Here is a 13,306-nt window from a genome sequence, read left to right as displayed (position 1 = left end):
CCCATAGATCCCTTGTTTGATTTATGAGGAAATTGAGGCCTGTAAATATCAAACACCTTGCCCAAAGCCACAGGCCTAGTGAGTACCAGTGCTTGGGGTCAAGTTCAATGAGCTCTGACTCATTACTGCTTAATTAAACATGGAAGCCATTAGACTGAGGTGAATGTAGCAGTGGCAGCCTTCATACGCAAACCAAAATCTTAGCCCGTAAATGTCTCAGGTTACAAATCAAAACGCTAAGGACAACCATTCACAAATAGCCAGGTAGGCTGTAAGCTTAAAAAGATAAATAAATAAAAATAAGTCAAATAATTTCCTCTCTTTGTTTCAGCATTTTCCCCTGGCTCTTGCTGGCTGAGCACTGACTACTTTTGGTTTGGTGCTGCCCCATTCGAATGGATAAATGCTCAGATAAACTCTTAAAATGTTAATATGCCCCACTTTATCTTTTAATACAACACATTCATACTTGCACCAGAAACTGGGCGTGATTTGATTTAACTATAAAGCTTAGGAATTATTACTAATGTGTGGAGGCGTACATTGTCCTTTTACAATGTGTCTTTTCTCCTACACTCCACCCCTCAAAGAAATCCCATCTCTCTTTCTTCTTCTGCTTCCAGTTCAAAGAAACTTGGGTTTTTATTTCCTTAGGGGCATGTGCCAGCATCACGGGTGCCATGGGCCTCAGGACAGGATGCCCTGAACATGCAACAGCACTTAATGGAATTTGGACAGAAAACACTTTCTCCACATAATAACTGGACTCTAAAATGTTCGATGTCTGTGAATCTCGTTAAGGTGAAATAATTCTCTTCTTACTGACTTATAGATTTTCTGCCTGCATATGTACCTAAAGGCTTTTTTGCAATTCTCATCAGAGTATTTCTTTTTAATGTAAAATTGTCTTCTATCCCACAGAAAGCTTTAATGTGGTGAGGACAGTCTGTTTCTCCTGGCAACACTGAGGATACTAGATGAACAGGGGTCAGCTGGGTAGTTTAAAGAGAAGCCTTGGTAATCTGTTAAACAAAGCTGGGAATTCTCTGAAGAATGTTTAGCAAAGTACTACAGTTTGAAGTGAATAGGAGGGTTTTGTTCGCAGGCTCTGCCTTGCTGTTGGATTCAAAGAGTGTTCAGCCCCAGGAAAGAACATCAATGTCTTACTTGGAACTTAAACACACATACAAAAGGCTTCTTTTCTGCCCGCACTGAGCTTTGCTGAACTGTAGAAATAGTTCATCATGCCTGAAAATATGTATCATTGCCTTTGATCCAAAGCAAGTGTTATATAGGAACAAAGACATCATATCTTCTGTCTTTGGCAAAATGAATTGTCAAAGATTTTGTTTCAGAAAGATCAACAAAAGACCCTAGTGATTCCCCAGAGTGGGATCTTGGAGTTCGCACTGTGGGCGGGAGTCAGGGCCCTGTGCAGCACTGGTTCTCAGCTTTATCACTAGTCCCTGTGTGGGACCCCAAACAAAGCACTTACATTCTTTGTACCTGTACTCCTCCATTTGAAATCAGGGATAATGCTTGCTGCCTACTTGACCTCAAACGGATAAGTGAGGATTAGCCAATTAAAGTTTGTCAAATGCTTGGAAATCAATGAAGGGAAAAATCTATATGAATATAAAATATTCTTATCATTCCCCTCTGTCTTCCTCCTCTCTATCTCTTTCAGAGGATTACTGTCCTAGGAGACTCAGTGAGCATCACTTGCGCTCTTGCTATTGCAGAAAATGGCCTTCCTGTATTATTAAATGACTTATTTGAAATTGGTCCTTTCTATACTATCAAGTGAAGGTTTCCAAACCAACGCACCCTAGATTGATTGTCAATGAGTCACACCTGATAAGGTTTCCTTTGGTTTTATCTTTAGAATTCTGTAGAGAGCAGAAAACAACCATTTTAAAGTAAAATAGTAAGTGTAATTTGGAAAAAATTGCCCATTAGTGATTCAAAACTAGTGAAGTATAAAAATAAAGTCAATTTAGAACCCTTGTTACAATCTATAAAGAAACTCCCCTTTAAACCAAAACAATAATAATATATTTCACAAATATTGGCCCTCTGGTTTTAACAACCACCTGTAAAATGAGTATAACACCATTTGGTTATATCATACTCATTTTACAGTGGAAAAAATTGAGATGCAGAGAGGTTGTGATAGTGCCTGAAGTAATTTAACTGAAGAGTGGCAAAGCCAAGACTAGACTCCACATTTATGTATCTTCTTGTTCCAAGGGCAGTAGATTTTACACTACACCTAGCTGTTCATCCTTTGACTATGGCCCAAATGATATTCTAAGTCCAAACTTCAATATATGTTTTTTTTTCCACTCCACCAAACTATTACTCAGTTCTGACAATATCTATGGGAAGACAGCATCAGATCCCACAGCTTAAGTGTCCAGTCCCACAAGACTGCCCTGCCCGTGAACTTCAGAGGCCAACTGAAAGTCCAGGTTGTCCCCTCTGCTTCTGACCTCTGCACTCTAGCTCAGGAGCTCCCAGAACCTCTTCCTCGGGTCCTATTAATGTGTTAGAGTGGCTCACAGAGTTTTACTTACTAGATTGCCAGTTTGTTATAAAATGATGTAACTCGGGAACAGCCAGATGGAAGAGAAGCATAGGACAAGGCATGGGGGAAGGACACGAAGCTTCCGTGCCCTCTTTAGGAGCGCCACTCTCCCCAAACCTCTGCGTGTTCACCAACAAGAAAGCTCTTTGAAGCCCAACCTTTTGGGTTTTTGTGGAGGCTTCCCGGGAGAGGCATGATTGATTGAGTCACTGGCCATTGGCTATGAAACTCACTCTCCAGCCCTCTCTCCTCCCTGGAGCTGGGGAGGTGGGACTGAAAGTTCTAACCCTCTGCCAGGGGTGTCCAACCTGCGGCCCAACTCAAAATCATAAATTTACTTAAAACATTATGAGATTTTTTTGTTTACATTAGTGTTTGTATATTTAATGTGTAGCCCAAGACAGCTCTTCTTCCAGTGTGGCCCAGAGATGCCAAAAAGCTGGACCCCCGTGTTTGGTGGTTTACTGGCAAATAGACCCCATCCTTTGCTTACCTGGGGCTTTCCAAAAGTCACCTCATTAACACGACAAGAGACACCTTCAGTGTTCTCATCAGTTAGGAATTTCCAAAGGTCCTAGGAGCTCTGTGCCAGGAAGAGGATGAAAACCAAATATATACTTCTTATTATAAATTACAACATGACAGTACCCTTTCCTTTACACAACCAGTTGGACTGTGCAATGTCCCTAATCTGGCATGAGAACCTCATGGGAAGCCTGGAATAGAATGCCCTTTCCAAGATCACTCCCTGTATGCTGTGGGATCATGTGATGCCAAATGTACAGAATGGCTTTAGGAAAGCCAAGACATCAGGACCAGGAATACTTATTAGAGCAGCATTTGTCTCCCACTCTCTTATCCCACCTTGGCTATTGCTCTGCTGTGTCTAGAGTCAGGTAAAGAGTTGATCTTTCAGGAGTATTTGGTAGGCCCTAATGCAGAGACAGAAAATAGCCACCATGTGAGATACAATGGGTGTTGTGGTGTGAACCAGATTCTCCTTTCAGGACCAAGGCTGTCATTCCCCCAGGTTCTGGGAGCTCTCAGCTGAGCTTCTCTCCAGAAACTGGCAATGGCCAAAGAGTTGACCCCATCAAAGTCACCTTCCCTGACAGGTGGCAGAATGTTCGATTTGGGAGGGAGGTGGTTTAAGAAGGTCTAACATGCCTGCCTCAGGGCAGGACAACTCCAAAGAACTATCAAGAATGCCTTTTAAGATTGGTTGAGGCCTTTGCTGTAATTGCAGGACAGTCAAATTTCTTTCTATGCCCAGCCCTTCTCCCTTTACCTTTTATGGTATTGTTCCTGAGAGTACACTCCCAATAAACCTCCTGCACACAAATCTGAGAATTTCAGAGTCTGTTTCCTAGGGAACCTGACCTGCCACAGATGGTGCCAGAAGATGCCTGAGAAAGCAGACTTCAGCCAGCTGGCAACGATGACTCCATCGCTGGTGGAAGATAAAACATTAATAGCCCTTGGCATGTACTTGCAGTTCAGTCATTAAACCTTCTACCAGTGGCGAACTGGGATGGGATACTGCTGCAAGGAAATGGCACAAGCAAGTACAATATTTCTGGCATTTGAGAGGTTCATGGTAAATGGTAATGATAAGGACTTTGTAATTGGGTGACTGTCACTAAGGTTCATCCATGCATTCAGGGAAGTCAATGAGAGGTTGAAGGCAACTACCGTATTTTCGAACTATAAGATGCACTCCCTACCCCCAAATTTGAGAGAAATAATGGTTGTTAATGCTGCTATTGAGTTCTGCTTACATTTACATTGGTGAAATATTGTATTATTTACGTTATTAAATATTTTACCACATTTTTTGCTTCAAAATTTTTTTTCCTATTTTCCTCTAAAATCTAGGTGTGTCTTATGGTCCAAAAAATATGGTAACCATCAATATAAGCAAAGCGTGAAAGTCAGAGGGCCACCTCAGCAGGATTTAAAGACACTTTCATCCCCTGCAGCAGGAAGGCAGAAAAACCTGAGGATCAGGGCCAGGGTTTAAGCATAAGAGTAACAGAGTTCCGTGGAGATTGAAATGCACCTTCACAGGTTTCCTACATAAAGTCATGGCCCTGTTTGGGAAAAAGTGGGACTCAGATTTAGCATGAGCAATCTAAGCCCTCAGATTCTGCTAGACATTCTGGACTTAGAAAAGCCTACTCCTTGTTATTCAAGGCTGCCTCTCTGTACTTGAACATGGCACAGAAGACTCTACCTTGCAACGTGTGTCCCTCATAATCTACCCTCTCCCCTTGTAATCACCAGAAGAATAATGAAGGTCAAGTCACAACATGGCCCAGCTGGGGAAGTGCTGGAATTGCAAAGTGAGGAGAGGAATTATATACTTAAGGAACTGGAGGATCCAGCTAACGTTACTGGCAAGATCCAGCAGAATATATATGGACCGGGTACTTAGAGGTGCTACATAAAGGGAGACAGAATATAAAGTTGGACAGAGAATAGTTTACAGATATTAGAGCCCTCACCATTGCTGGCAAGAACTCTGGGAGGGGCAAGTGGTAGAAGAAAGGATCTGAGGGCTCAGGAATTAGGGGAAAATGAAATGACTATATTATGCAGTGTCAGAAAGCCTGTTAGCTTATTATGTTCTGTGAGAAAGTTCAGAGGACACCCCACTTACCAAAGGAAATGGGATTTGTCAGGAACACCAGCGTTGCTAAGAATCTTCATGGTGGCTGATCTCTGTAGACCAGGACTGATTTTGGAGGATGCTATTGCAGACCTGGCTTCCACACAGCAAAATGCTGACAGGTGCTTAAAAAAATAGAGGCCGGGAAAAGCACTTAACTATCAAAAGCAAAGCAAGCTCAATTACTATAAAGGGGGACAAGGTTGGGGAGATTGGCATGATTCACAGAGTGCTATGGAGGTAGTTAACAGAATACAGCATTTCCAGGGTCAAGGCAGAATGAGCAGGCAACAAGGTCGTTTCCCAGTCTATATAACAGAAAGGAAAAAAGGCTAAAAGCTCCTGCCCCAATAAAATGTCACAATCTCTTGCTAAGTTTCTGGACCTGATCCATATCCCATCCACTGAAAGAAGGGCTGGGTCTCGTGAGAAAAGGACCCTGTGAGATCACGGCAAGTGCTACGGTGCTTCTCCAGAGGGATCTGCAGCCATCTACTTAGGGAACCTTGTACTGGGAAAAGTTTCAAAAACTGTGTTAACATTGATACCTGGCTCCTAGTAGCTCAGCTTAGTGTATGGACCCAACTAGTGGCCATTTCTTTGGTCCCTGAATGTATAATTGAAACAAAGAGTGACCAGCTCTTTGGCTTGCAGGTAAGAATTATAATAATGGGAAAGTCCAAATGGAAGCCTCAGACATTGCCCTTCTCCCACTCTGGACAAGAGAAATATAAAAACGGTAATGCCTTCCCTTCCAGGAGCATGCCCATACCTTTTTTCCATCTCAGGAGTGCTTCTCCTAAACTCTAAGGGCCCCCAGGAGACTTGCAACCAGGGGAGCAATGGGCAGCAGCAGCTCATCCTGGGCTTACCCCTTGATTCTGTCTCCAAGACCCCCTTTCCTCTGACTTTTCCCAGTGAGTCAAAGCAGCTTTGCCTGGGCTCTCACCTGTTGCTTCTTCTGTCCTAAGCCCTTCCTTGTTTCCCTGTCCCCAACTTTAATAAATAATAAATGTACTCTCAAAAGAAAAAAAATCAGAACAATGTTGTATTCTAGGAGAAAAGACAGATTAGTGTCAGTCTTGAAAACCTAAAGAACACAGTATCCTACCCCCTATTAACTACCCTATCCCATTTAATCCACCAGCCTTGCACCAACAAAAGCCAGATGAGCCCTGCAGTATGAGAGTGGACTATGACAAATCAATTAAATGGCAGCTGTACCAAAAGTGCTATTTTTTTTTTTTTTTTGCTGGAGCAGGTTACCAGGGTATCTATCAGTGGCAAACATTCACTGCTCTTCACGTGAGATAAATAACAGCACGTGCTTGTAATCTTGCCCCAGGACCATGTCAACTCTCTCCCTCATAACTTAGTGACTGGCCTGTTTGAGCATTCCAGAGAATCATACAATTGCCCACTTTGTTGGTGACATCATGTTAATCAAGTCAGATGATCAGTAAGTGGCAAGTATTTTGGAGGCCTTCTTAAGACACATGAACTCCAGATGATATAAGATACATTTAATGAAGATTCCCTTGAATCTTAGGTCCCTACCAAATCAAGGAGACTGTTAGGGGTCTAGTGGTTTGGGACATGTTGGGGCATCTTCTACGGAAAACACAAAGTGTTGCATATTGCCCCTCCCACCACCAAGGAGGGAATGCAACATCTGATAGGCCTCTTTAGTTTCTGGATGCAGCCTCTTACACGTTAAGTAACAATACCCTGATCAAATATTTATTGCTATGTTTGAAACTTAGCTAAAAGCAACAATAATTTTGTTTGCAGTTACTGTGGGGCAGTAATTCAGGGAGGTCTCAGCTGGGTGGGTCTGACTTGAGTCTCTCAGGTACTTGCAGTCAAACCGTGGTTGACCTTAGTAGCGGGGGCAGATGAAGGGAAAAGGGACAGAGAGGAAAGTGAGAGTGAAGGGGGGCTGGAAGAGCTGGGAGCTGCCAGGACCTCTCTCTCTCCGCCCCCACCCTGTCCCCAGGGCCTTTCCAGACAGTCTCACTGTGTAGACCAGGCTGGCTTCTAAAAGCACTCACAGAAGGCCAGGTAGAAGTTGAATAATTTTCTCTAAACTAGTCTCAAAAATCACGCATTACTTCTCGTACTCTCTATTGGTTGGAACTGCCACAATTTCCCATCCAGATTCAAGGTCAGGGGACATAGACACCAATTCTTGATGGAAGCAGTGTCGAAGGATTTGAGGACCATCTTTTTTAAATGACCTAGTATGATAAACAGAAATCAGCACCAATTTTAGAAAAGGCTGGGCATGCATATTGGCTCCATTACATCCTACCGTGTGCTGTGAACTATACAATACAGTCCATCTTCTCAGGAATAATTTTTACTTTCTCTTTTTGCTTTAGTTTCCTCCATAGCAATGTAGAGGATAACAATGTGTTTTTTTAGTCAACCTCCATTGCATGCAAGAAAGAGTGACTCACCCGTGTTTCCAAGGGTTTCCAGTTAAATCCAAACCAAGAGCAAGAAGAGCAGAAGGAGGACCCTAGTGACCTCAGCGGTAAGAAGGTCATGCAGTTCCTCTCCAGTGCGCTTTTGTTTATCTGATTTGACTATTTCCTGCCTTTCAGTATCTGTCCGCTCCCTGCTCCCCTTCTGGTGCCTCTGTGTCCTGACTCAGTTTTTCTCCCTCAAGGCATCATGGCCTCTCTAGTTTCTCTCCACCTCAAGACTTTCAGCATCAACTCTCTACACTGTCTTATTCGTTAAGAATTTCTTGGTTCAAGTTCCCAGGAAAGGGATAATTTCCTGACCTCAAAGTGAATTGCCTATGTTTGAATTGCAGTCTTTTCTTGTTCATTTAGTGATTACTCTGATACAAAGAAATTTCAGCTCTTAACAATTAAAGCTGGGAAGTAAAAGCAGCCAAGATTGGCACGGCTATGTGTTCGTCAGCATAGGCCATTGTCAATGTCGACCTCCAAAAGCTTGTGGTGTGGATTAATTAAAATAAAAGTAAAAGGTAAAATATAAAGCTATTTAAGAAGGTGTGACACTGTTTTAAAAAAATTCAATACATTCACTTATATCCACAGATCCATTTAACAATCAATACATCAAGTTGGCATCATTGTTAATTAATCTAGCAAACTGATATTTACAGATTAATGTTTTATTTCCACAGATTATTGTTGCAGTTATTCTTCTCTAACATTCAGTTACGTGCTAGCTGTCTATGTCAGGACCTCCAAGAGTTGAGACTGACTCTTCCAAGTTTCGAGCAATTACACATTCAAATGAATGCCATGTGTCTCTGTAGAATTTAGCATTGTATTTTCTTGGATTCACTTTGAAAAGCGGAAAACTCAGACATTATTCTTTGTTCAATAGGCTTGAAAATGCATCTAACTCTAACTGCATGTGGTATCTACTCAAATCTGTATTGGAAAATTACACTGTAAATGCTATGTAGGGTTTTTTTTCACTCATTTTCAGTCTCTCACAGTCTCTCACTTCTTAATCAATTCCCATTTTCTCAGCACAGACTGCATTGTCACCAAGCTATCAAATAATAATTTTTCAGAACCAAAAATGAAAAGAAAAAAAACCTAACCAAACAAACAAATAAACAAGAATAAAGCTTGAGGAATCTTTTGAACCCATATCATCATTTTCCGGCAACCATTCCTCTGGACATGATGGGCTGAATTCAGATAGGCACCTGGCATGGTGATTATAATTTTTTAATTCAAGATTTTTTAAAAATCTAAAATGAATTTCCTTTCCCATTTCTTCAGGCAAGCCTACAAATACCAAATCCAATTATAAGAGAAATTTAATTTCCCTTTTGGTCTATGACACAGCACAACAATTATCTGTGAATGTTGAAAGAAAATTCATCAAGTAGAATTCTCTCGGTTCACACCAGATAAAGTCCCCATGAAATGATGCCACAGTTGGTGTCATCTGCTGACATTCATGCATGATTCAGCACCTCTAGACGACAATTTCCCGGAATCTGTTTTTCCAATACAAGCCAGACTCTGTCTCTTCTCTAGAAACTGAGGCTCAGAATTCCAGGTTTTAAGGCTGGCTGCCTCCTGTTGTACCCAGCACCCTGAAGCAACCCAGAGGCTTTCAGGTGTTTCTCTGAAAGCTGTTCAGTGACATTGCAGAGCTGAGGCAGCCAGGAAATGAACAGATGTCTCCCTTGTCCTGTGGCTGCTTTTGCATCTATTGACCGGGCCTCTTTGTTTATTTGTGTGATCAGGCTGACTATTCCAGGGTCAATCACCCACAGATTGTATCAAAAATAATCAATCTTATTTGACTGTCTTAACATTTTGGCTACTTGAGTTGTTAAGGCAACCAGATCTGATGAAGTATTCACTCATCAATTTGATGTTCAGCAATTGTCTGTCATGGTTCTGAAGTTGGAGGGAAAAAATAATAAAAATCAACTGTCAAAACAGTCAATCCCAAACAGTAAATCCAATCATGAATTTCTCCCTGACACCAGTGAATATTGTTTCTCCTTTCTTCCCCCTCCTCCTCCTCCTTTTCTCCCGATATCTGTGCCTCCCACAGACAGTGTCTTTCCTCCGGTGATGTGGATCAACAGCAGCAAAGGGAGAAATTTTAATTTCACAAACACATTTCCCAAAAAGGTTTTCCTTTCCTTTGTTTTAATGTTAGATAATTTTTTTTTGCTGTTAAGTATTCCTAAAAGGATAGATACATTAAATTTATGGAGAATGTCTATCTTAATGGAGAATTTAGGCAGAAATGTCCTTTGCTTTCTCTTCAAGATGAATTTCCCTTTTTGGGGAGCACAGCTCCAAAGCCAGAGACAGGCAGCTGGCTTGCACAGCCCTTCCTGTCCCTGAGCCTGCTCCAACCTCTTGGAAGAGAAGAGCTCATGGAGTTTGGCCCTGGTGTGGGATGTGGCTGGCTTTCCAAGTTAGGAAATGTGTTAGTAATTACTTTTTACTGCTGTCTCCATTTTAATTTCCAGCCTGTGTTTCTCCACCCAGCTTCCTACCTCACCAGGACTGCTAATTTAATCCTGGCTTCCTTCCTCCAGAAACATTTGACCTTGTGCAAGAACCTGGCATCCCTTTCCCTCCTACTTCCCCAGACTAGGCTAATTAGCATCAGCAGGCAGCACTGCCAGACTGCTGCCTGTGTCGGCTGGGCTCTTCTGGTGCCACAGGAGCCCCACTTTCCCGGGCAAAAGGGCAGTGGTCACTAGTTGCCACTGTCCAGGAGACCTTGTCCAACATTTTACTTCAAGACAGTGTCACCTCAGATGTGAACTAAGCCAATTAGCTCATTTAATGAAGAAATCTATGAGGGGAAAATGTAGAAGAACCAAAACCTCCTTAGTTCATGTATTCCCTGCTTTAAATTTGAAAGAATTCTATTGGATTTTCTTATCAAGAGAGGTTATTCTATATCAGTTGATAATCTGGAAAGGGTTATGAGAAAATTAAGAGTTGTTTAACCTGCTTAAGAGAACAAACTTTGCAATCACTTAAGAAATGCCTCTTTCTTCCGTCTGTTGATAAGCTGATTACATAACACTTTTATCTCCTCTTTAATTAAGTCCCCAAGGACAAATACTGGGTCTTGCTTCATAGCTGAAATACTGGCATACATGTGCTTTAAAATAATGCTACTTCAGTTCTTTAAAAATAGTCCACAAGTCCATATTTTCACTAATCAGTCTCACCTTCGTTTGTTACACCACATGAGTAGTAGGATTTCATGGTACATGTTGCTAAATGTATGTTCTTGGTGTTTATGGAACTATCTTTGAAAAATGTCTTTGATGATAGGAATTTGCTAGAAATTGGGTGTGTAGAGATGATGATAAAATTATAGAGAGGGACATTGTCTCTATTCCTTTACAGTACCCCTATTCAACCCAGACTATGAAGTATGAAATACATAGTACAAAAGCTATGTGGATGAGCTATGCTATCCCTCTATTTTGGGGGGAGGGGATGTAGCAACTCTCTGGGTCCAAGTGATAAGACCTCTCTGTTTTAGGAGTTACACATCCAGGGATGGGATCTTTCCATACTGTTTCCACCTATCAGATAAATGGAAACTGGGACTATTTTTCTAACAATGAGGTTTTCCCTGCCCACCCTTGGGTGGACTAGCTTTCGTTAAGCACAGGTTTTCAGTAATGAGGTGTATTATCTATGTCCAAAAAGAGTGGGTGTGGGATCAAGAGCATGTGCTCCGGGGCACAAGTCCCAGCTTCAGCTGTGGGACTGTCAGTGTAATTGTTAACAAGGGAACACTTGACTCTCATACAAATATACAAAGAACAAAGGTTAAAATTCATTTAAGCTATTAATGAGGAAGCAATGGGATTGTAAAACTGGCTCAAGAATTGGAGAGACGAAGTTTACATCTATACATAGGTAGATACGTCCCTTTGAAACATATATTTCCTGCTGGACTGAAATCATTTGTATTCAATGCAGCGGATAAAAATCTGCAAGTGATCCTAGAGCTTCACAGAGCCTGGTACTAATCAATAGTACATACAAGTCAAACACAGGTGCGTTCTGTTAAAAAAAATTAATAATCTGTGGACTCCAATTAGATAAAGCTCCAGTATGAGAGAAATTACAGGAAAGTTTTTGGCCTTATTTTCAGGTCTAGAATAACTTTTCTTAATTGAAATTAAGGAAAATTACCTCATCCTTCTGGACTGCAATGCCTTTATTTGAAAAATGGGGATAACAATTAAGAATACTTACCATTACAAGACTGCTGCAAGATGTAAATAAAATTATGTCTCTAAAGCACTTCCCATAATATTTTAATAAATGATAATTGCCTTCTCTCCACGTATTCCTTTTATTCCATATTACCTGACATTTTGCCAATCAGACCTCTTTCAGCTGGTGCTCCCACATATCACTAAAATAATGGTAATCGATGGTTATGGTGATGGCCCTGAGGGTCACCACAGATTCTGTGTCATCACAGACAAAATCATGTGTTCAGCATAGTACTAATTAACTGCAATTTATTATGTTCTAACTTATAATGAATTCATTATCTATGGACCTTGACTCAGTTAAAACAAAATAGTTAACAAAAACCCAATTTTCCAGATTATTAAGCATAAAAGAAAATCCTAGCAAGTATTTTTATGTGGAACACCAATTTGAATCCAGAAGTGTCTGTGTGAACAGGTAAATTTGAAAAAATGCCCTCTAAATTTTCTTCCTACTCTAAGATTTTATAAGTAGAAAAGAATACCTAAGAAAAAATAATGTGCAGAAAGAAGAATGCTCACACATGTTAGTCCCCAGAAAAAAAATACAATTGTATATTAATAACTGATGAGATAGTATTTTTATTTCTTTAAAAACATATCATTATGAATAGTTTCAAATATATAGGAAATGATAAAACACAGGTACCCACCACCCAGATTTAATATATCTTAATATTTTGGCATATCTATTTGAGATAGTTTTAATAAAATTTTTATATAACTAATTCCTCTTCTCAGCCCTAAGGTCCCCTTTTCCTTACCCCTACCACCAAAGGTAATCATTGTCTTGAAGTTGGTCCATATCCTTACCGCAATGTTACATGCCCATAACTATATATAGCATTATTTGGTGAGATTTTAGACTTTATTCAAGAGGTATCATTTGCCATATGTCATCTTTCAACTTACATTTTTTTCACCCAGTATTAGGTTTTTTAACTTGACCTATATAGATATATCTAGATCTACTTTAATTCATATTCTAAAATGCAATCACTCTGCAATTTGTTGAACCATTTATTTACAGAGTTACTATCTCCATTTTTTGTGAGAACAACTCAAGAGTTTTTGTGCAATAACTCTTTGTATATATAAAGAATCTCTGGGTTACAGGGCACATGCACCTTTTACATTAGTACATCTTGCCATATTGCCCTCCAGAGTAATTATACTGATTTATCTGCTAGCGTGCACACTTGAGTGTGATTATGGCCATGTGAGTTTCCTTTTCAATGAAGTGCCTGTTCATAAGCTATTTCCATTTTCCTTTTGG

General features: G+C 40.6%; 1 long non-coding RNA gene across 1 annotated transcript in view; it reads left to right on the top strand.

Moving 5' to 3' along the window:
• Positions 1–4,298, top strand: part of LOC123827141 — a 30,784-nt gene extending 26,486 nt beyond the window's left edge. The window contains exons 3-4 of the long non-coding RNA XR_006787191.1: positions 655–801; positions 3,958–4,298. This is a non-coding gene — a long non-coding RNA (uncharacterized LOC123827141). The remainder of the gene's footprint in view (positions 1–654; positions 802–3,957) is intronic.
• The last annotated feature ends 9,008 nt before the right edge of the window (positions 4,299–13,306 follow it).

This window comes from Phyllostomus hastatus, unplaced genomic scaffold (assembly GCF_019186645.2).
Source record: "Phyllostomus hastatus isolate PE091 unplaced genomic scaffold, TTU_PhHast_1.1 phas_contig_86, whole genome shotgun sequence".
NCBI classification, from domain to species: Eukaryota; Metazoa; Chordata; class Mammalia; order Chiroptera; family Phyllostomidae; genus Phyllostomus; species Phyllostomus hastatus.
The sequence above is the reverse complement of the archived record's forward strand: the minus strand, read 5'-3'. Positions and strand labels throughout refer to the sequence as shown.